At 43.4% G+C, this 23,872-nt stretch overlaps 1 long non-coding RNA gene across 1 annotated transcript; it reads right to left on the bottom strand.

Annotated features, from left to right (window-relative positions):
* Window positions 1-4,106: 4,106 nt before the first annotated feature.
* Window positions 4,107-13,169, bottom strand: LOC143415997 (uncharacterized). Its single transcript, XR_013096419.1, has 3 exons — window positions 12,488-13,169; window positions 7,785-7,881; window positions 4,107-4,343 (listed from the first exon to the last, which is right to left on the bottom strand). It is a non-coding gene; the product is annotated as an uncharacterized LOC143415997 (long non-coding RNA).
* Between the last annotated feature and the right edge of the window lie 10,703 nt (window positions 13,170-23,872).

Raw genomic sequence — 23,872 nt, 5'->3', positions numbered from 1 at the left:
AGAAACCAGAGGATCTTTCTGTGTCTTCAGATTCACTGTGATCCAGTGATGGGAGTGATTTCAGCCCTGAGTGATCGCGCTGATGTTTGCACAGAGCAGACAATGAGGTGAATGTTTGGGCACATTGGTAACAGTGAAACAGTTTATTAGTAACGTGGGATCGTTTGTGTTCAGAGTATGAACTGAGATTCCTGAAGCTCTTGTCACACTGGTCACAGCTGTAGTTTCCTTCCATGTGTGTACGTTCATGAATGTTACGATGACCTGACTGTGAGAAGCTTCTCTCACAGTGTCTGCACTTGTGTGGTTTCTCTCCTGTGTGGACTCGTTTGTGTGATTTAAGCTGACCTGCAGTGGTGAAGGATGACCCACACTGATCACAGAGGTGCTTTTTAACCCCACTGTGAATCAGTTCATGTTGTTTTAAGTGATTTGTTGTGGTGAAGCTTCTCCCACATTCTTTGCAGTATTTCAGTTTGTCTCCAGTGTGTCTACGTTGATGTACTTTTAGGGTATTTTGCTGACTGAAAGTTTTTCCACAGAGGTCACAATGAAAGTCTTTCCCACCACCACAGTGATGACAGGGTTGAGAACTGGATCCATCTGTGTCGCTCTGCTTCTAAACAAAGACACAAAGACAGTGTAAGTCAGTCCTTCAACATTTGTATCCTGAACGTCGCCTGAAATAAAGAGCATCTCTGCAAACGTCCAACTACATTTGACTGTTTCAGTTAACACACTCAGTTTACTGGGCTGCAATAACTACAATACTACCACCATAATACTACAGTAATACTAAAATCATAACTGAAAGGAAAATCTGAATAATCACTCAGAGCTGCTTTTCCATGCAGTAGAATTGCTAACATGCTAACACAGTTTAATGAGCAGAGTTGTTCCAAACAGTCAGGCTAAAATGACAAGATAACAATATAAATACATACCTCACAGTAGCTGCACTTGTAGAGTCTCTTTCTGGTGTGGATCTGTTGGTGTCGTCTCAGGTGATGTGGAGCTTTAAAAGTCTTCTCACACAGGTCACATCGATAAGGTCTCTCCACAGTGTGGGTAAACATGTGTTGTTGTAAGTGTGCGTCTGTTGTAAACTGTTTGCCACACTGATCACAGCTGTACGCTTTAACTCCACTGTGAACTGTGAGTTGGTGTCTTGTTAGGGAACCCTTCCTGGAAAAAGAATTTCCACACAAGTCACAGCTGAACGGTCTCTCTCCAGTGTGGATGACCTGATGCTGTTTTAGTGAAGCCTTCAGAGTAAACTCCATCCCACACTCGTCACAGCTGTATGCCTTAATTCCAGAGTGGGTAACTAGATGACTCTGTAAGTGGCTACTGCGAGTAAAAGCTCTGCCACACTCGTCACAGCTGTATGCCTTAATTCCAGAGTGGGTAACTAGATGACTCTGTAAGTTGCTACTGTGAGTAAAAGCTCTGCCACACTGATCACAGCTGTATGCCTTAATTCCAGAGTGGGTAACTAGATGACTCTGTAAGTGGCTACTGTGAGTAAAAGCTCTGCCACACTGATCACAGCTGTACGCTTTAACTCCACTGTGGATGAGTTGGTGTGTTTTTAGGTGACCCTTCAAGGAAAAAGACTTTCCACACAAGTCACAGCTGAACGGTCTCTCTCCAGTGTGGATGACCTGATGCCGTTTTAGTGAAGCCCTCACAGTAAAACCCTTCCCACACTCATCACAGGTGTGTTTTTTCTCTCCCTTTCTTCTGTGAGGTTTGTCGGCCTCCTGAGAGCGCTGACTTCTGGCTCCATGTTGGTCCTGCAGTGACAGAGATACAAACAGAGGCAGTGAGTGAAATGCAGTCGTGGAACAAACTCAACCTTCAAACTCCATTAACACTAGTTTTAAACCTGAAGGTGGAGCGTGGCACCAAACACCTTAAAGGTCTCTCATCCCCACCTGCTGGTAGTTCTAACACATTACATCCAACCTGCTGTTAAAGATAATTCATGACTAGGGATGGGTACCGGTGTCATGGCACCGGTTCTGACATAAACGGTAGTAACCAGACCGAAAAGCAGCGCACATTTCGGTGCTTTATTTCGGTGCTTTTTTTTTCCTGAGCTGTGATACACTTCTAGCCAATCATTTTACGTTTCCGAGGATAGTAGGCGGGGCCAGGTACGTACGTTCTGTTAGAGCAGAGCTACAGATTAAAAATGCCCAAGGCGAAGCGGTCAAAAGTCTGGCTGTACTTCACAGCAAAATATGCAAACTCAGCAGCCTGCAACAAGTGCTTTAAGCTGATACTGTGATACTGTCAAAGGAGGTAACACCTCAAATCCGATGAAACACCTGGCGATGCATAGCGTGTTTTTTTTTAAAAGCCGAGAAATGCGCCGTATTTGATGGCAGCAGCAGCCGTTCTTCTCTGTTGTTCGCGTGTAATTTACGTTGAGTAGGCTAACCACGTTATTACATTAATGCATGTAAGGTGAACTAGCAAACATCATCATAGCTACATGCGGCTGTCTTCTTGTTTGATGGCAGATGCTCCCTTCACCCTGGCCAAAAAGGCTAAAATGACCAAAGAAAAAGAGGGAAACAGCTAAACATGAGAGGTTTTTGGACAAAGTTTGTGTTTTTTCCATTGTTTAAGCACTGCTTCCAGCTAAGAGTGATACCATATATGCCCCATAGCTGCAGAAAAGGCTAACATTGTTATCTTTTTACATAAAACCAGCTGAACATGAGAGGTTTTTGGACCAATTTTGTGTTCTCCATTCTTTAAGCACCGGTTTGAGCACCGGTTTGAGCACCGGCACCGTTTCAAAAGTACCGATTTGGCACCGGTATCGGATAAAACCTAAACGATACCCATCCCTATTCATGACTGTTCAAACACTAAAATCATGCCCATCCCTCCTGATTGTACACACACACACACACACACACACACACACACACACACACACACACACACTATTTTATAATTTAGATTATTTTGTTGTTTCCTATTACATATTTCTATAATTTGTATAGATTTATACAGAATTATTCAGTGATAATAAATCCTATGTTTGTTTATTCTAAAGGAACCCCGTTAGCTTCCACAACAGATGTTGCTCGTCTTCCGTCAAATACTCACATAAAATATTACACAATAAAGTGGATTCAAGATATCCACATAATTTCACTCTTACATCCACAGTGAGGTTTCACAATTGTTCAAATATAAGCAATCAATAATAATAATAATAATATTTCTCTGTCAGCCTTCTCGGTTACGAATCGTCTTCTGCTTCTCTGTCATGCGGCGTCCCACAGGGCTCAATTTTAGGGCCACTGCTCTTTTCACTGTATCTATTGCCTCTGGGTTCTATCCTTAGAAGGCATGGGATCTCATTTCATTGTTATGCCGATGACTGCCAAATTTATTTGCCACTAAAACACAAGGATGGCATCTCCATAAAACCTATAAAACCTATAACCTTATAAATAAAATTGAATTTAATATATTCTGAGGTAAGTTGATCTATAGTGTTACATCATATTCTATAAGGATGTTATGTGTTTGTAGACTTTCTGCCCAGTTTGACCCATTTAGCAGAAGTCAGCCTGTTTAAGGCTCTGATATCTATTCTGTGTGACTTAAAGCAGTTATGACATGGTCTGATTTTCTCACCCAATAAAGGAATATTTCATATATCAGTCTACTCTTCATTCTATCAGACACAGTTATCACAGCTCCTACATTTGCTTTTTACACATATATGTAAGCATTGAGCCACATTTAGTACCAACATATTAAATGAACAATATTTGTCTCTTATATATGATACATCTGTATACACACTGTCACAGATACTTGTCTGTGAGTGAAGTGATTAATATAATAACTATTTATGCAATTCTCAAACCTTTTGGCCACGACTGTATAACCTCTTCTGAAGTTTAGTGGATATTATACATGGTTATGCTCAGGATGTGTCGGCCAGTTTCCACTGGAAACGCCTTTTGGTTAAACTGTCAGCGAGGAATTTGCATTTGCACTGTTACATTTTTATATAACTTTAATGCACATAAACAACAGCTGCTTGTTTCAGTGAAAATACATTGATGGGTTTTTAATAAAGTTGTGCAGCTGTAAAGTATTTTGTCTGGTGTCAATTCTATCGTCAGCTACATCGTTATGGCAAATGTTCAAATGTATATGGTGATAAATATCTTTGGTCATATGGTCCTGCTCTGTCTGTCACCTTCTGTGTTGAGCTCATTGTTTCCTCTGTAGTGGCTGAGCTGAGTCCAAGTAGCTGAAAATGTTCCTCTGCTGCTCCGTCAGACTCTCCTCCTCCTGCTGATCAGCTGGGACACAAAACAGATCTTTGTTAGGCTCCACACTGCACTGAAGAGTCAAAGTGTCTCATATGTTCATCTGACAAGTAAAAGAACACATTTTTGTTTCCCGAGGTGGGCAACTTGTTGGAAACAAACACAAAAGGTTTGAGCACTGATACCTGCCATTGCTGGCATTGAAAGATGCAACGCCAGCAATGTGGATTGTCAAGACTCAAACCAATCATCAAGCAAAGACAACAGGGATCATTTGTTTCTGTTTATTTAGCATTCACAGCATTTGTAGTTGCCTTCTGTGCAGGGGAAGTCCACGCACACTGTGTGGTACCGCCATCCGCAGAAGGTGCATTCAACCTCTGTAAGAGAAACGAGGTTGTCTGAGACTGAAATGATATTCACTAAAGAAGTGGTGATTTGTAAAACTTCAAGTGTATGATAAGGTGAAAACAAATACACAACTGCATGTCATGTAGTTGAAGGTTTTTTTTCTTTTGGAAGACCGGAAAACACTGAAAGTTACAAATTAGTCCTTTATTTATCCAGGTAAAAAAAAATCTCATTGAGATTAAAAATCTCATTTCCAAGAGAGACCTGGCGTCATGGCAACACAAGTCACATACCACACAGGTATATAACATTTAAAACAAACACAATATCCCAACATGTGTAACAAATGTATTGTGCTTGAAACAAATTCAGAATAGGTGATAAAGCAGCTGCACATGTGTGTCACGAGTAAATCTGGCTGTATAACAAACAGAAACAAGTGATCCTGCTGTCTTTGCTCAATGGTTGGTTTGAGTCTTGACAATCCACATTGCTGCCATCTTTCAATATGTTGAATGCACCAGTGTAAGTGCAGCCACTCAGACTCAATGTGTTCATAGAAACAGGTGCAGATGTGTCACGAGTTCATCCAGCAGTAGCTATGGCACTTGGCCACAGGGGGCAGCAGTGGACTGACCTGCATTCGAGACTGCTCCAGCTGCTCTGTGACAGTCAGTAGATCTGCTACAAATTGCAGATCATATGCAAGTTTTGGAAATGACATTATAAATATTCCTAACTTAGCCACGGCAGCATTGTTGATGTATTACCTATATACTACAAATTATTCCACCTGCTGAAAAGTGGATCTAATGTGGGCGGACTCACACTTAGCAAATAAACCTGTGATGTGAGAATGTAATCAAACTGTTGATCAGAGGCAAAGTAATTTAAAGTTTATGATGCTATCGTCTAATGTTAGCTGACATGATGTTAGCTTGTAAACTTATGTTGTTGTCTGGGTCTCATGTCTGATCTGATGATAATAACTGTGACAACACAGAGATTAAATAAAGGACGTTGGTGGGACTTCTTATGTTAGAACTATAACTTCAGTTAAGGAGTGAGACGTAAGGTGACAAGGAGAATGAAGAGAATGAGAAAGAAGTAACTGGGAAGAGAAAATGAAAACACAAATTTGAAATGATCAAATTTGTGTTAACAGATGATGGTGATTTTAAAAATTCAAGTAATTTAAAGGTTTTATCCTATTTGCTGTTGTTTTTTTCATATTCTTCTATTTGCAAGAGGTTATTAATAAAACAGGTTCTCTTTCTGGTTTCTCTTTTTGGACGCACTCTCTACAGCTTATCACATCCAAAATGGCGGATGTCAAGTACAAAACCTCGACAGAAACAATCAGCAAGAATTTTAGCATCAGTCCAAAATAAAACTGTCCAACTACAGAGTTTTAAAATCCAACTAAACTATGAACAGAGATCTTTTACAAATAGGCTATTGATGAGATGACAGTGGTAACAAAAACGTACACATCCGCGCACACAGACAAAATGGCGGGAGAGCGTTTAACGGTCGACCTCATGAGTCCGTTACCGTGAACTATGGAGCGGCAGATTTGTGCTGGAACTGAGCTGCACACAGCTGATGTTAGCCAGGAAACATTACACACTGCTAACGTTACCTTCACACGGAGCTCCACACGGAGACGATCAGCGTCAGGCACAAACACCAAGTTCAGAAAAGAGGAACTTTGAGCAGGAAGGAAAGAGTCAGAGCGGCGTTTGAGGACACGTTTACAACCACGAACATCAGAATCTGTCTGTGCTGCATTCAAGTGCAAGTTGGAAACTCACTAATCTCTGTCATGTTGTTCAAAGATGATTTATTTCTGCTGGTTTTCTTGTTTGAAACACAAACATGTGTCAGCACTTTGTTGTTCTTCACCCTGCAGCATTTGAATATTTCAGGAGTAAACTGATCATAAATTCATGAAGTCATGACTGAAAGTGCAGACTGAGAGTGGATCACATGATGTTTGAGGTGTGTCATGTGACATGTTCAGTATTGTCACACATGTCTAGATTGTCCCTGATATCATAGCTGCTCAAACACTGATGATTATATTTGAAGAATTATTCCTGATGGCAGCAAAGTTTGAATAGAGCTCTCTGTCTGTGCTGATTTGTCGCCCTCTGGAGGTCAAAGCACAAACTGCATGATGTCACTGTAACCACCACGGTGACAGGAAGTGTTTTTAAATGATGAAATATGTCAGTGATGCTGATAGTGTGTTCATCACAGACGTTCAGGCTTCATGTTGACATGAATCAAAGTTAATGTCATTATGGACCAAGGACAGTACTCTGGGTCTCCTGCAGAACAACTCGAGCTGTGATACCTGAATGAAGAGCCTCTGCTGCTTTAAAGAAGGAGGCTCGAGGCAGCGGTGAGGTGCAGACCAACCAGCTTTTATTCAGCAACTTTAACAGAAGGATCAGAAAAATAAAACTATACAGCACAGTGATGCTGACTGAAGCCACAGCATTAAACTAAACAAGCATCGGATCATCTTTAACAACATCTAATAAATAATGACAACTATTTAATCCTGTATTTCCTACAATAAAGCCTGTTCAGATATTTGTTGCTGATGGAAATGTAAAAGGCTCCCAGGAACCAAAGGACAAAAACAGAGGCAACAGTCACAGCTGCAAAGGATCCCCTAACACATAAACTGGTTCGAAGATATTTTCTAGCTCTGCAGAGGAGCTTGATTGCACGGACAGTAAAAAGTGGATTCAATAACAGCAGCGAGCGCTGAGTGATATAACGGTGCTGCGAGCAGCAGTGCAAAGGCTCACACAGAGACAGCAGCTACACTGTGTGTGGATGTGATCCACAGTCACAGCTGTGGGTTTCAGTCAGTGTGTCTCTAACTTCATGGTCACATTTCAAAGCTTATTGGAGCCAGAAGATGTTCAAGTAAAAGATTTATTGCTGTACTCGTCTACCAGGATAACAGGAGGTTCATAAAGCTGTGTAATACTTCAGCTTTACATCATGGAGTAGTAGTTGTGTCCCTTTGTGTTTATTAGTGTGTTCTCACGTCTACTTTAACTTCACTCTGTAATGAAAGGATTCAAATCACTGATAAATACATACATGCTGACTCTGAGTCTCAGTGAAGGAGGAAAGGATGGATGAAGGCAGCCTAGTGTGGGTCATGTGTGTCCAGCAGTCATCCAGGGCCTGGATCCATCTGTAACAGGAAGACAAAGTCCAGCCTGTAATCATCCTATCAGGCACAGCGTTTCCATCCAGCATCCTGACTACGTTAACAACCCGTCAAACGTCTCCTCTGGTCCACAGAAGTCACACTTCCTGTGTCATGTTTACCTTTTTAAGTGTGCTATTCAAGCCTGTGTGACCAACTCTGACTCTCCAGATTCCATCCTGGTCTCTGCTGCAGCTTCTTCTACACGACTGTTTTCTGTATAATAATATCTGCCTTTCCCGTCTCTGTCCCAGTGTGCCTGCCACTCGTCCTTCATCTTTACCTTCATTATACTCTTCACCTCACTTTCACTGTATTTTATAGTCAAACCTGCACGACTTCTTCTTGCTGCACCTTTTTAAACTTATCGTCCTGTTCATTGCATCAACACCGATATTCACAGGGAGCCATAAGAAATCCACTTCTATCCCTCTGTGTTTGATTCTATACAGTAAATGAAGTATATCAAAAACAATATGTTGCCTAGAGTCTGAAGACATATCACCTGTGCTCACTAGCACGCTGCTAGAGTCCCAGCAAACCACATACCTCCATATTGGTGCGTCCTCCACACAGTTCAAGCCAGTAACATCACTACCAGCTCCCAGTATAAACTGCCACATCATCTGTAATTCTTTTACTCATCACCAAACTTATTTGTGGGAGAACAAATGCAGCAGCCGTTCTTTTATCTGACAGTGTTGACGCATCAGTAAATATCCTCACATGACCTGAGGACTTTCCCACTATATGAACCTGCTTTTAGTCGCCCCTCCTCCCTCGCCACAAGCTTCCTTTACAACATAACTTATAAAAAACAACTTTATTGACAATCAGCAATAACAATTACAGACAGTCTAGAAGAAGAATCACATGATCAAGGAGCAGAAGTTTATGGTTTTAATAGCTTTTACATTTTGGGAAAGTTTTAAAAACATTGTTTGGTTTTCTTTCTAAAGCGTTGAAAGGACGGCTTTGCATCAGAACAGTAAGATCAGCAAATGAATCCATTAAAGTTCTTTTGCCTTGTTTGCAAAAGAAGCCAAACAACATTTGTGTCACAAAGAGAGACTTCAGAACAGATCAAAGATCACAAACATCAGGCACTGATGGAAACAGCCAAACACAGAAACAGAGGCACCAGCAGGTGAAGGAGGCCTGTTGTAGAAATGACTCTGAGTGCTCAGGTAGAAACGCATGAAGAACCAGTGCGTCTAATATTTGGAGACCAATCTGTGTTTGAGCATCCTGGATGAAACACAGATCATGTTGCAGAGCGAGGACGTCGTCTTTCCTCCCGAGTGTGTAACTACAGGACGTGTGCAGCAGGTTTAATCGTCCTCCTGACAGTTACTGATGAACGAGTCCTTCAGGGAGGCTCCAGGATCACTGTGGCTTTTACCAGCTGCTGCTAAACTGAGAGGTGTTGCTGCTTCATGTGTGAAGATGTCTGCATGGCTTTAACAGTGCAGACGTTCCTCATGTGCACACATTTCATATGTTTTATTGTGATGTTTAGTAACATCTGCTTTCCTCCTTCAGGCAGACGATAAAGTGAGCTCAGCCTTAAACATGTGGAGAGAACGTTTGACCGACAGTCCTGGGACGACTGCAGAACAATGGTTTGTTTTTAATGATAAAGTTTCATAATGGAAATAAATGCTGAGCCTGTTTCATGATGTTGGCCCTGCAGCATCAGGCAGGATTAATACTGTAACAAACGTGTGTCACAGTTATAATGACTTTAAATGAAGACTTGGGTTGGATGGAGATGTCAGCTGGATTTGTGCTGACAGTCACTTTAAATGTTTTCAGTTCAGCTTCTAAATCTACTTTTGTATAATGTTTGCTGAGTTTTGCACTTCATGACGCTTTTAAGAAGAGCCAATAAATCCTGACTTTACACAAAAATAAAGGTTTAATGTGTTTAGTGTGACAGTGGAGGAGAGCGCACATAATAAGAGTCATTAACAGAATGGTGACAATTATAATCTGTCTCATTTTAGGAGCAGCTCACAGGCACAACAGACTACAGAGCAATCAAAGCACCAGTTAAACGTCCATGTGACCGGCTTACAGCCAATGAACAATCAGTCCCCACTGTCCCCACCAACATCACTGTACTGGAAAGACTGTGCTGCCATGGTCAGAGATGAACTGGTACTAAAATGTAAGGCAGCTGATGTGTGTGGCCTTAGCAGCACAAATGCATCACGGCTGCAACGCTGCAGTGTGTTTAAACATTTGAACATTTCTGTGGCTTCAAACCAGCAGCTGCTCTGTACTCAGTCGTGTTTGTGTGTCTGTCAAAGTGATTGTTGTCTTTAAAAAGCCTTTTGTGTTTGAGTTTTGTGAGCAGTGCCGAGCTTCTCTGTAGTCTAAGCTGAGTCGATATATTGTCACGGCGGGGTACGCCGATGTGTATGGAAACAGGACCCAAAAGCAGATGACGGACGAGGAGTAGTAAGTGTGAACAGAAAAGTGATCCTTTAATGATGACGGCAAGGGAAAACCAGGAAACCAAAGCAAACTGTCAAAACACTAAGAAACAAAAACACTATAAGGTACTAAGACCAAAAACTATAACTATAACTGAGGTGGAAAATAACAGGCAAAGACTAAGACTATAACTGTAATTCTGGCGAGAGAAACAGACTAAGACTATCGTGGAATAAACAGACGAAAACTAGGACTATGGTTGAGGTAAACAGACGAACCGACGATGGCATGAAGAAAACAAAAGGCTTAAATACAGACATGAGGTGATCAGGGGAAGTGGGGACACATGGGGGAACAGCTGACAGACATAAACCTAATGACAGGACCAGGAGAGGAAAGCTAAATACAATGAACAAAGAACACATGACATTGTCAAAATAAAACAGGAAATACTAAAACTAAACATGACAACACAACTTAACAGACCTAATACGTGATGAATAAACACAAGAACCCAAAACATAGAAAACCCCAAAACAATAACCAATAATCGTCCAAAACTAAGGCAAATAAGAAATAACACCAAAACTACTAACATATCAAAAATGAGAAAAATACAAAAAGAACTCAGAGCGCTGGGTCAGAGACCCAGCCTGTGACATATATTTGATTCCATGTTTGGTGTGATTTTCAAAGTCAGCAGCAGCAAACGCTGAACAAGCAAAGTTTGGGCCCATCAGAGACAGCAGTGGACCTGCTGACCTGTAGGTGTTGGAGGTGTTTGTGTGCAGCTGTGGGTCGGTCAGCTTTATTTCACTTATCCATGACAGAGCGCTGTTAGCTGTGAGTTAGCATCCACTGAGCTGTTTCATCTACTCTGTCACTGCCAGCAAGCAGAGCCCAGGGTTGGCTTCATAAGCTGGACGTGGCCTTGCTCAAGGGCACTTTAGCAGCACGTTCCCAGCAGTAACAGAGGGATTCAAACTGGTGACCCTGGAGTAGGAATCACCCAGAAAAGTCACCTTATGCCAGAAGTTTTACTGAGACGGGAACAACATTACAGCTCTGATGTCATTGACCTGTGCAGTGAGGACATATTGAACTGTGAGGACACAGCTTATAGGTTCAACACTGACCCTGGGTCAGCATGTGCAGGTGACATGGTGTTGGTGTCACCACTACAGACAGCTCAGGTTCAACTGGTTCTTCTTTGATTTGCTTCTATAGCACAAAGGTTGACACCAGTCTGGTCCAGTTAGCATCTGAATCCATAAACGTGTGAGCTCGTCCCACCAGAGGACGTCAGCATCATGGGGAGAATGTCTACAGCAGGAAAACACAGGGACAGTTGGGTTTGCTGCACATCTGGAACACACAGTTAGCTCAGATATGTTCATGTCGCTAACACCAATACAGTGACTGAGTGCTCTATAGCAGCTAATGCTAACAACTGTAACACTGCTGTTTGTCATGGTTTTCAGACCAAATGATAACAAAACGTTGGGAAAAGTGAAATATTGGAACATGAAATCATAAATTATTACATTTAAACAACAATAATACAGCTAAATTCCCCCTGTTGGCTCATAAGCTGCTCACCTGGATGCTACATCAGTGCAGTCCTCTCTGAACATTAGATAATCAACACACACACACTTATTGTTGAGAGGCTGACTTCACTAAACTCACAGAAACTCTTAAGAAGCTCCTCAAATGATGACTTTGGAGTTTTGTGTTACTGTCAGTGTATAAAAGCTAGAAAAGGAAGAAAAGCAGGAGAAATGATCAAAGTGCTGCTGTGTGCAGGAAGAACTACAACATGTTAGTGAGAAACACAAACAGGGTGTGAAACACACTCCAGAGGAAACGCTGTGTGCAGGCTGTCTGTGACTTCCTGTGTCTCTGCCACAGACTGGGACAGACACCAGTGAAACCAGTCACTGTGGTCATGTGCTTGTAGCCAGCAGCCTGTGATGTGAGGCTGCTTGAGTCAGTCGTCTGCTTCCACCATGTAAACCTTGGTGTCTCCTACATGCACAGATGTTTCCTGCAGACTGTGCTGCTCCAGCTGTCACACAGATGTTGAATCAGCAACATCTGTGTCACGTCCTCCCTGGTCCCACAGATAACAGGCTGCATACAAGAGGCTCACCTCTGCTACCTGCTGCTCCACTCCCCATCGCTGTTTTGGCCACGCCTCCCGTTGGTCAGCAGGTAAAGGTGAAGCCTGGGACATGGAAGCCTTTACAGCAGAGCTTCATGGGCCTGTCCAGCAGCAGGCTGAGGAGAGAAAGGTGACAGAGTTCGCTGTTACAAACAGTTTCTCAGCTTTGATCTAAAAGAGCTTCTTTCCTGTTAAAGCAGCTGAGAGTGAGCACATGTTCTCCCCCTGAGGTTCTCATGACAGAGGAAGAACTCACAGCTGAGGAGGACCAGGATCTCCATCCACTCACAGTCCCTGCAAACAAAACCACCATTTGAACTTTAACATTTGCTACGTGTGCACACAGTAAGTGATGGAGGATGAACTGGTCCTGTCTCTGTTGGTGGGCTCGTATACTGGCAGGAAGGAAGCTTCTCTGGGATTTCTCAGGCTTTTCCCCGCAGCACGCCGTGTGATAAATACTCACAAATACTCACAAACGTGTCGTTTCATGCGTCGGTCAAACACTCGACGCCCAGCTGGAAACACTTCAGGGAAGTTCATCTGCCCGAGATTCAGAAAAGTCACAGAAAATGTCAAATTGTTGTGATATAGATGTTTATCAAATCAAATCACTTTTGTTGTCACATCACATGTGCAGGTACACTGGTACAGCACATGTGGGTGAAATTCTTGTGTGCGAGCTGCACAAGCAACAGAGGTGTGCAGGACGATAGGATATGATCATGGTCACAGCGCAGCCCCAGTGATGTTAAACACAGAGGCTTCAAACCTGTCGTTGCTTCATCAGTGTGGACGTTTAAAGATGGATGTAACCATTTAATTATGGTTACATAATTAATTATGTAATTAATTATGCAATGGGAGACAATGGGAGACAATGGGAGGTCGGACCTCCACGCGCTCTCCGGACAAAGACGCCGTAAAAAATGTAATAAAGAACACCAAAAAAAAGTTTCTGTAGAGTTAACGGCTCTGCGTTTCCAACAGAGGGAGGGAAATCTGGGAGGATGTTTATTTTAAAAACCCTTATACATCAGGTTCTTGTTCTCTGCAGCTTTCAGCAGAATTTCCTCACCAATGTGGTAGTAGTGCAATCTCAAGATGATGGGCCGAGGAAGATGACTTTGTTTGGGACGCTGGCGATTCGCTCTATGTGCTCGATCGATGAGTGGCTTCTCCTCGAGAGATAGCGCCTCCGCCAACAGGTGTGAACCAACTCAGTCATCTTGGGTCCCTCTGTGCCTTCTGGTATTCCTGCAGTTCTTAAATTATTCCTCCTGGAGTGCCTCAAGAGCTCCACATCTCTCATCTAACTTCTTTACCTCCGCAGACAAACGCTCCACAGTGGCCTGGAGAGTGGCGATGGTGTCAGAGTGGTTCGAGGCACAGTCCTGCAGTTCAGTCAAAGTGTTATCATGCCTGGCCACGTCGCTTTTTATGTCCGAAATTGAGGGCTGGATGCTCTGGTTCAAGGATGATATCTCGCCTCCTATGGTGGTAGAAATCTCTAATATGCAAGTGTCCAGTGCTAGTTAGTTAGTTCTAGTTCTAGTGGTTAGTGGGGCTTTATTTGATGATTCTAGTGTGTGTTACATTGTTGTCATATTGTTGAGTCGCAGAGCTGTACAGTGTTACAGTTTCTGTAGAGTCTGGTATAAGGAACTCAGATCCCTCTGTGAATAATGTTCACTGAAACTGATCTGTAGTTAATGAACTAGTCAGGATTTACACTAGAGAATGTTTCTGCCATTACATGGCCTGTATTTGTAGAGCGCTTTACTCGTCCCTGAGGACCCCAAAGTGCTTCACACATCCAGTCATCCACCCATTCACACACTGGTGATGGCAAGCTTGTAGCCACAGCCACCCTGGGGCGCACCGACAGAGGCGAGGCTGCCGGACACTGGCGCCACCGGGCCCTCTGACCACCACCAGTAGGCAACGGGTGAAGTGTCTCGCCCAAGGACACAACGACCGAGACTGTCCAAGCCAGGGCTCGAACCGGCAACCTTCCGATTACAAGACGAGCTGCCAACTCTTGAGCCACGATCGGCCCACATATTGTTGTCTTTTGTTGCAGACACCAAGTGTTGAGATCCTGTCTCAACCTCCTACATTCTTCCAGCAGGTTACACATTATTTTTTGTATTTGGAATCAATTATATGTGTCAGTTGGGCCTAGTGCAGGGGTCAGCAACCTTTAACACCCAAAGAGCCTTTTGGACCCGGTTTCCACGCAAAGGGTCAGGGTTCGGGAAAACACTGGGAGCCGCAAATACTTTGTGACATCTAAAATGAAGATAACACTGTGTATATTGTTTTTACCTTTATGCTTTGTGTGAACAACTACAGTGTGTTGCTTATGAAATCCATGAAGTGCTACAGAGAAAATTACATTTGATTTATGTAATGAACACATTTTGAGCTCTTAAAGAAATATAACAAAGGAAAGCTGAACTACAATGATCCATGTAGCAAACACAAACTGTTATATCGCCTTTGGGCTTTTGGAGCCTTGACCTGACTTTTAAAAAAGGCGCGTTCATGCAAACATCGTCGGGTCTGCCGTGATATGTTTACAACGGGACTTCTGCTCCTGAACCTCTGCGCACAGCGTCTGCAGGTAAGGTAACTTTATTTAAGTAACTTTATTTATACCCAAAGGCAAGGTAAATTTGCTTTATAGAAAAATGACAGCATTTGACATCCCTTTAAAAACACACATACTTAGTAAATATATAAAACTCACTGTGACACATACTTTAATATTTCGAATCAAAAACAGTTCTTATTTAATTCAGTGACAGCAACGGGGACAAAGCTGTTTTTATAACGCTTTGTCCTGCATCTCGGAAATAGAAACCTCCGTCCTGCATGGGGGCCCGGCCCTGGAGCAGGGTGCCGCCGGTGCATCGAGCCGCCTGGGGGGCTCTTCAACTGGTGGGGGGGATGGTCACATCTTGCAGGAGCTTTCTTCTCTCAGGAACTCTCTGCAGGAGGGGGAGATACAGGAGAGGTGGAGGAAGATCTCAGCCTGGGCGTTTACCGTCTTATGTAGTCTGGAAGATGTGTGGTTGGTGGGGTGGGTGCAGTTTTCTCTGTGGTGGGGTTGGGTGGACTGTCCAGGGCTCTGTGGAGCCGGGGGGCGCTACTGCACTGGGCCCCGGTCTGATGGGCCTGGGCCCCCCTTCCCTGGCGGGTCGCGGAGGGTGGGAGTGCCTACTGGGGTCAGCGGGGGAGCTGGCCCCAGGGAGGGGTTACCTGCCCCTCCCTTCCTTCCCTCCCCATCTCCAGCTGCCTCCCTCTTCCCGCTCCTCCACAACCACCCACACATGCAGGGCCTTGGAGTGGGGGTATGTCACCAGGGTGCAGAGGAGGCTACCCCCCCCCCCCCCCCCCTGTCCCCTTCTGGCTGCCTCTGCCTCAATTTTTTCCCACAACTTAGACATTCACATTATTCACACTCTCATTACACATACATATAGGATCTTGGGGGTGGGCACAATCACGGAGTCCAAATCACCATCAGGGTGTATACCTCACCCCTGACGTCGTTGCCCACCTCTCAAATACACTTAGTCATTGAGGGCTAGCAGGAGGGACTATGCGCTTACCTGCTGCTCCTTGGCAGGTAGCTCCATGCCCTCCTGGGTTTTAATTGCACCTTAGAACACATATGCATCAACACTACAATGAGCGGGTGGAGGGAGGTTTGGAGTCTTCTCCCACCCCCATTCTCTGCGGCCTGCTGGAGCGGGAGGGCTAGTAGGAGGAGTTGGCCGTCCGACTGCGGTCTGGGGTGTGGGGCCTCCCTGCTGCTGCGGAGTCGGGGTGGTCTGCCTCTCCCCACCGCAGGGAAAAGGGTAACACCACCTGGGTCTGGGTGCAACTCCCCCCTCCAGGGGCAAGGGTACCTAGACCCGGTTTGTAGAGTACGCTTGGGGAGTGTGATTGTGTGTACAGCGTCTCTTTATGTCTGTCTCCACGTTGGTTGAGTGTGGAGTGAGTGCATATGAGAGCATGAGGGTGGGAATGGATGTTTGTGTCTGTGTGTGCCTGTATGTCTGTGTCTATATGTCAGGCTGGGTATCAGACGCCACCTCTCTGGGGACACCTCAGGCCCTCCAAGGTTTGGAGGCCTATCTCCACCCACCACCACTTCCCCTGCCGGTGGCGGACTCCCTCAGGTGTCGGTGTGTTGGTGGTTCTTTGTGTCTGGGGGTGGGTGTCCGGGTGCACACCGGCTCACTCCTTGGCGGCCGCTTGTCGGGGCCTGGGGCCTGGGGCTCGCTCGGGCCCCTTTGGAGGTGGGGTGCCCCCGGCCTCTCGGCCTAGGGCTCGGTCACTCAGGCGCAGCTGGCTGCCGGCGGAGCTCACGGGCTGCACTGCAACTCCCCCTGACTTCTGCTCCGCGGCTGCTGGGCGAGCCCTCATCTGGGACTCTCCTCAGCTCTTTCTGGGACAGTGGCGCGGCTGCCCCTCTGTTGGTCTTCCATGGTCTCTTGTGTTCTGGGGGCCTCTGGATGTCTGGAGTTTTGATCTCCTCCATACCCGCTTCACACCCTGGAGGACGGGGCTGTGGCCCCCCCACACTCCCTAGCAGATCATTACATGGAGAAACCTTTGGAATACAAGCATGCTGATCCACACAGGTATGCACACAGGTGTACACATGGGTATTCACAGACGCGGACTAAAGCTTTCTTGGCTGCTGCCTCAAAGCACACTGTGCGCTGTCTATCTTGCGTGCTGCACAATATCGTTTATTACTTAGTAAATATTGATATCTATGACTAGCTAGTTTATTGTGATGGTGCTTTGTTTTCTCTATTATTATGTTGCTCTTTGTTGTTTGCTGTCTCCTCTGTTTGTTTTTGTTTGTTTTTTTTTTTTTCTCCATACAGGTGACCCAGGAGTTTTTTTTTTTCTCTCTCTCTTCCCCCCCCTTCTCACCGTCTCTTCTCCCCTTTGGGTTTTCTTTCTTTCTCTCCCCCTCTCTCTCTCATTCATTCCCCCTGTCCTATTTATTAAAAAAAAAAAAAAAAAAAAAAAAAAAAAATGACAAAGGATGAACTGAAGCTCTGCCATCACGTAATGTCGCATACTGCTGTTTCTGATGTCATTAAAAAAAAAAAAAAAAAAAAAAAAAAAAAAAGAAACCTCCGTCCTGAGGGAAGAAGCTGAAATTCACCCCTTAGAGGATGGGAACCATTTTTAAGGATTGATAAAGCCATCCTCTGTACCTGCTCAGAGTACAGGGAGGCTAAACAAGACTGTGGCTCAGCTATCAGACGACTGGACCATCTCACTATCTGATTCAGAGAGTTTTTCTCTGTGACAGAGGTCTGACCGAACCATGCCACCAAACAAAAGGATAAAACAGACTCAATAAAAGAACGAGAAAACAAAGTTAACATTTTTTGGTCAATGTGGAAATGAACAAGTTTCCTAAGGCAATAAAGGTGCTGGTGACCCTTTTTACAAACTGATTTGCAATTTTGATCAAAGTTCAGTTTTTCATTGATTATGGTCCCAAGATATTTATATGATTGCACTTGCTCTATTTTCTGACCTTTAATTAAAGTGACTCCGTGCCCATTTTGTTGTTTCCTAAAATCAACAACCATGTCTTTTGTTTTAGATATGTTCAGCTGGAGATAAGACTCCTCCCACCACTGAACAAAGTCATCAATGACTGGACCGTGGTTAGTTTCACCCTCTTTCAGTAAGCTGACAATAACAGAGTCATCTGCATATTTAATAATGACCCTGTTTTCATGTCTGCCCTGACACATGTTTGTATAGAGAGTGAATAATAAGGGCGATAGGACGCAGCCTTGAGGAGAACCTGTGGAGGAGAACACTGGGTCAGACAGAACCCCATTTATTCTCACTCTGTGTGACCTGTCAGTTAGAAAATCTAAAATCCAGCCCACCAGGTTTTTCCTGATTTCAAACTGTTCTAAAAGTCTTTTAATTAAAATATGGGGCTGTGTTGTATTAAAAGCTGAAGAAAAATCAATGAAAAGAAGTCTTGCAAAAGTCCCTTTACTCTCTACATGTTTAAGAATCAGATTTAGTAAAGTCAAAAGTGCGTCCTCCACTCCTCTGTTGGGCCTGTATGCAAACTGCATTGGATCCAGCTGACCTTCAGTCTCTTCATAATCACATTTCTGAGGATTTTTTCAAAGACTTTCATTACAACTGAAGTGAGGCAACAGGCCTGAAGTCGTTTAGATTTAGGGACAGGAACCACGACTGCTTCTTTGCAAAGAGAGGGCACATGTTGTGTTTGCAAGGATTTGTTAAAAATAACCTGAAATATAGGCCTGAGTTCATCAGCACAAGATTTAATTAGGCGGCCACTAATATTATCAGGACCTGGCTCTTGTTCACATTGACTGTATGAAAGGCCTTTTTAACATCGCTGAGTTCAATGATAAAGTGCTGAGTATCTCTCAGTTTCTGTTTCAGTTCCCAAATATCCTCGCTGAAATCAGAAGAACTAAAACGAGCATAAAACATGTTTAAAGCATTTGAAAATCTCTGTCTGAATTAAAACATCTAAAATGACCTGACTGCTGCTCTGGGGATTTTGAAACCCTGCTATGGTTTTCATACAAGTCCAGGCAGACCCAAAAGTTTTTGCAGCAAATTTGCTTTCAAGAAGGTTTTTGTCTGTTTTGCTTTCAAGATCTCGATTTTCATTTCCTTGGTGGCTGTCTGAAAATCGGTAACAGCCCCTCTTTAAAGGCCTGTCTCTTTTTCCTTAAACAGGATTTGACACTTTTAGTGACCCATGGCTTATTGTTAGCGTAAATTTTAACGCGCTTACGGGGTATAATCATGTCTTTACAAAATACTGCACAGGAGCTAGTAACATCCACCAAAGCGTCGAGATCATCTCCACAAGACTGAAGACGGGGCTGTACGAAGTCACTTTATCTCTACAGACTGTAAGCTGTCGTCTGTGAGGCGTGAGCGTGTTTGTTTGAACACAGTTCACGGTGGAGAACAGCTGCTGACATAATGTGGATCCCAAGATCCATAACTGGCCTACCTGGGGCTGAAAGTCTCCATAAATGCAGGCGTTTCGGCGGCTACACCGGCTTCCACGAGTGTGACGCTTATTTTGAGAAAATAATAGAATATAAATGTATTTTTATATTTCAATATCACAATAATCTTCCAATGTAGAACTACAAGTTAAAAAAGAAGTAACATAAATCAAATCCACTTCAGCTAAATACTTCTCATTTATTTCCATCTTACATGCTGTGACTGCAGCCATTCCCACATCTCTGTGAATGGGACTCATGGACATGGATCAGTGGTTGTTGATCAATGGTCCTGAGAATCTGCATAATTAAGATGAAGGAACGGAGCTCCCAGCCCATCGTTCCTGCAGCTGCTTTCAGTCTTTATGCAAATGTCCTGTTTGTAAGACTGAAACCTGCAGCTGAGACTGAAGACGTCACCTGATGATGACGACACGTTTCTCCCACAAAACGCTGCGTCCAGATGAACAGAAGCAACAGACTCACTTTCCTGGATGATTGAGATGCATCAAGACTTCATTGTGTGTTACTTCTCATTCAGCACAGACACATTATTCCTGTTAGGTCATGTCAGCTGTCACTCAGTACAAGCACAACTGTGAACAACACAAACTTCTCTTCAATGTGTCACAGAAACACTAAGTGTGAGAGCCTGTATGACACACAGGACAGACTGTAAGCTCTGCTGGCTGCACAGCACTTTGTAGCAGTTTTCCAACATGTCCTCCACCCGTGATGTCAGTGGTGGGACCCCAGTCACAGCACTCAGCACCACCTCCTTTAAATGGATTTTATAGCAGTTCCTCCCGTTACTCGGTGCAACGCTTCTTAAATGTGTTTTTGCAGGATAAAACACAGCAGGTGGTGTAGAGAGGACGTCAGCTGACGGAGCAGAGGGAGGCAGACTGTGGATAAATGACAGAGTGAGAGGAGAGCAACCATGACAGAAGCACAGGTGTGGCAGATAGAAGTGGCTTTATAGACACTTATTGTCAGTCCTCGTGCATGCTGTGGAAATAAGTGTCTGTGTCATGAGGTGACATGTGAGCTTATCTTTGGTCAATAAAGCTGAACGACCAGTTTTCACTTTGCTTGTTACGCTTGTTTAGTGACGTCTGGGTTTCTGTGGAGCCTGAATTTTGATGAGTTCTGGTGAAATCATCTGAGATCATCTGAGCATCGGTGAAGAGTCAGCAGAGAAAGTGTGGGACAGAAGTTTGCTTTGGACACATGGACTGAAATCAAAAAGTAACAAACAGGATTTCCAATGGACAGTATGGAGAAGTGAAAGTACACAAAGGCTGTGCTGGAACACGTGTGTTACACTTTTTGACAGCTGAGAACAAAACACAATATTTTGCATCATCTCTGCAGTGTCTCTTCTTTCCTCTGCTGTTGTGCTTTTAGCTCCAAACTGTTTCAAATGGTTTGTCAGCAAGCTGACCTCTGACCTCTGCAGTACTAACTCCTGACCCGTACAAAGAGCGGGCGTTTCTGACCTTTGACCTGCAGCTGTATGTCTCTCAGTCTCAGTTCTTCTCTCCGTCACTGATGGAGCAGGTGTAGTTGCTGCTGACAGTCAGTCGTTTGTTTTCTCAGAGTGAGGCTGAAGTCTGAACTGTTCAGAGCATCAGGTCTCATCAACGTGCGCTGCTGTAACGCCGCTTTGTCCTCTGAGATCACCAGGTATGAAACCTGAGTGCTGACAGAGCAGCATGTTCCCCCTCATTCACCTCCACCACCACAGCCAAGGCATGCTGGGAAACTGAGGACACACAGACGGAGAACTGAAGTGTCTGCTGTGTGTTCATCTCAGAGTCCTCACAGGTGACACATTAGCTCCAGAACACCAAGCCAGGTGTTTGAAGCCTGACAGGGATTCTTCCCATCCAGAGGGAGGATTTAGCTGCACAACAATGAACATTAGTGTGTAGTTTAGAAACACAGACTGTGCCTGCACTGCATCTAGTGAAGAAAAGTGTTACTGCGAGAGAACCAGGCTCCTTTAAAGCAGCTGATATTAAGGTTGAAAAATCAACAATAAGCTGATGTAATCAACGTTTCACAAAATGGTCAGCAGCTAAAATCTGGAGCCGTTCTTTGCTGGTAATTAACAGTTTGTTCTTGTTAGCTAATTATGTCATTAAAGGTAGCAGCAGAAGCCTTGTGTTGAAAGCCCATTCACTCACACATTCACACAGTATGTGTGTGTCTGTGTTACACTGTGGACATCCCTTCTGTTGGAGCGCCATCTTGTGGCAGGTTTAAGAAATGTTCTTCTTGTAAATCCAAACTGATGCACCTCCATAGCAGACTGTGGAGGCTTTCAGTGACATGAAGACTTGATTTATACTGTCATATTCTCCTGTTACACAAAGCACAGCACGCTGAACATGGATGAACTGAAACTCCCAGCATCTGACTGAGGAAAAGCACAAATCATTCTCACACTGACTCCTGCTTGATTTTAGATTTGCTTTCAAATCCTCACACTTTCATATGAAGCACTAAATGGGCTCCAGACTGTTTATCTCAGCTTCCTGTCAAACACACTGCTGCTCACACCGAGGCTCAGTTTACTCCTCCAGCCTGGCTTAACCTGCTGTCTGTTAAAAAACAGTCCCACACTCCTCTGTTTAATCCTTCTGATCAGACTCTTTGATTTTGTATTGTTTCTACCTGAAGTTGTGTTTTTGACATGGTTCTGTCTGTGAAATAAAGCTCACACACACACTGCTACAGTCCTTCATACACTTAGAAACGAAGCTGCTCCTTTCCTCAGTGCTGACACATAAAGAAGAGTTGGTTTTATATCCAACACGTCTCTGTTCCAGAAAACAGCTTCAGCAGCCTCTGAGTCTGAACTTGGAGTTGGTTATAAGCCACAGGCCTGTGTGCACAGCAATGAGGAAATATAATGCAGTAAGTGAAACATGGATGTGTGGAACAGATTATCCCAAAGGTTGATTCTGTTCATCTGGACGTTCTCAGTGAAACATTTGGTCTCTCGGTCAGGTGACTCCTTTAGTCTCAGCTGACTGCAGCTTTCCAAACCTTTGTCACTGGATCACTCACTTCATCTCCAACGTGTCCCTGACACAGACAGCTGGAGCCGTTACAGCAAAATCATTGATCATCGTTTTTAGAACATTAGCTGGTGTTGGTGGGCAGGCTAGCAGTGCTAATTGTTAGCACTAGTTCTGCTGCTCTCCCTTTGTCTCTGTTATTGTTGGTCTTTAGTGAACAATAGAAAGTGTCTTCATGAGACTGTTGCCTAATGTTCAAATGTAGATAACACCACCTGCACCAACCTGTTACACAGCACAACCCTCTGGTGTAGCTTTGCCCATACGGTAAAAAAATATATTTTAAAATACATTTTAAAATATATTTATATATTTAAAATGTATTTTAGCACATATATTTTTTGGCCATTTTTTGTATATTTTGAAATATATTAATAAAATATATTTCAAAATACAATTTAAATGTATTTAAAATCATTCAAAAAAATATAAATTTAACCCTTCATATATTTCTAAGAAAACACATTCACATGTAACATCTGAAAGAAATCTTTATTTGATGTTTAAAACATACATATAGCATATCAATCAAGCAAGGAATATTCATTTTATAAGTTTATTCTCATTACATACTTAAACATTCTAAAAGAAACACACACACATATACATATATGTGTGTGTGTGTATATATATATATATATATATATATATATATATATATATATATATATATATATATATATATATACACACAGTCTCAGTTCCCCCAGCTTTCACGGCAATCCTCAAAGCCCTTCTGGACACGCTGGGAAACCCCTTCCTTACCCCCACTGTAACAAACAAAAGTCACAGTTCTATTACTTTTATCAGAGTTAAAATAAAAATGTGATTTATGTTAGCTGGCTTCATTTAGCAAACAGATATTTCTGTTTATACAGATACAGATATTAATACAGATATATTTTACGCATAATTTTACCTCTTTTTTTTCCTAGATGGGAAGTCTATCCAGTTCACATTACAGTAATGCTAACACCCCTTTTGGTCGTCTCTCCTTACCTTCCAGCATTCATAAATCTGTTGACCTTCTTTGTCTGAGACCAACCACTACAATGCATCATCACCTATTTGTATTGGTAACTTACTTTACAACCTATTTTAATGGTTGCAAAGTAAGTTACTTGTGCTGTATGCAATTTTAGATACACAGAAAGTCTTCACTTACTATATATGGCTGTCATAGTGTCCTTATCAAGGGCAGTTCTTCACTCTGCGCCGATGTCCGT

The sequence above is a fragment of the Maylandia zebra genome, unplaced genomic scaffold (genome assembly GCF_041146795.1).
Source record: "Maylandia zebra isolate NMK-2024a unplaced genomic scaffold, Mzebra_GT3a scaffold11, whole genome shotgun sequence".
Classification (NCBI taxonomy): Eukaryota; Metazoa; Chordata; class Actinopteri; order Cichliformes; family Cichlidae; genus Maylandia; species Maylandia zebra.
The sequence above is the reverse complement of the archived record's forward strand: the minus strand, read 5'-3'. Positions and strand labels throughout refer to the sequence as shown.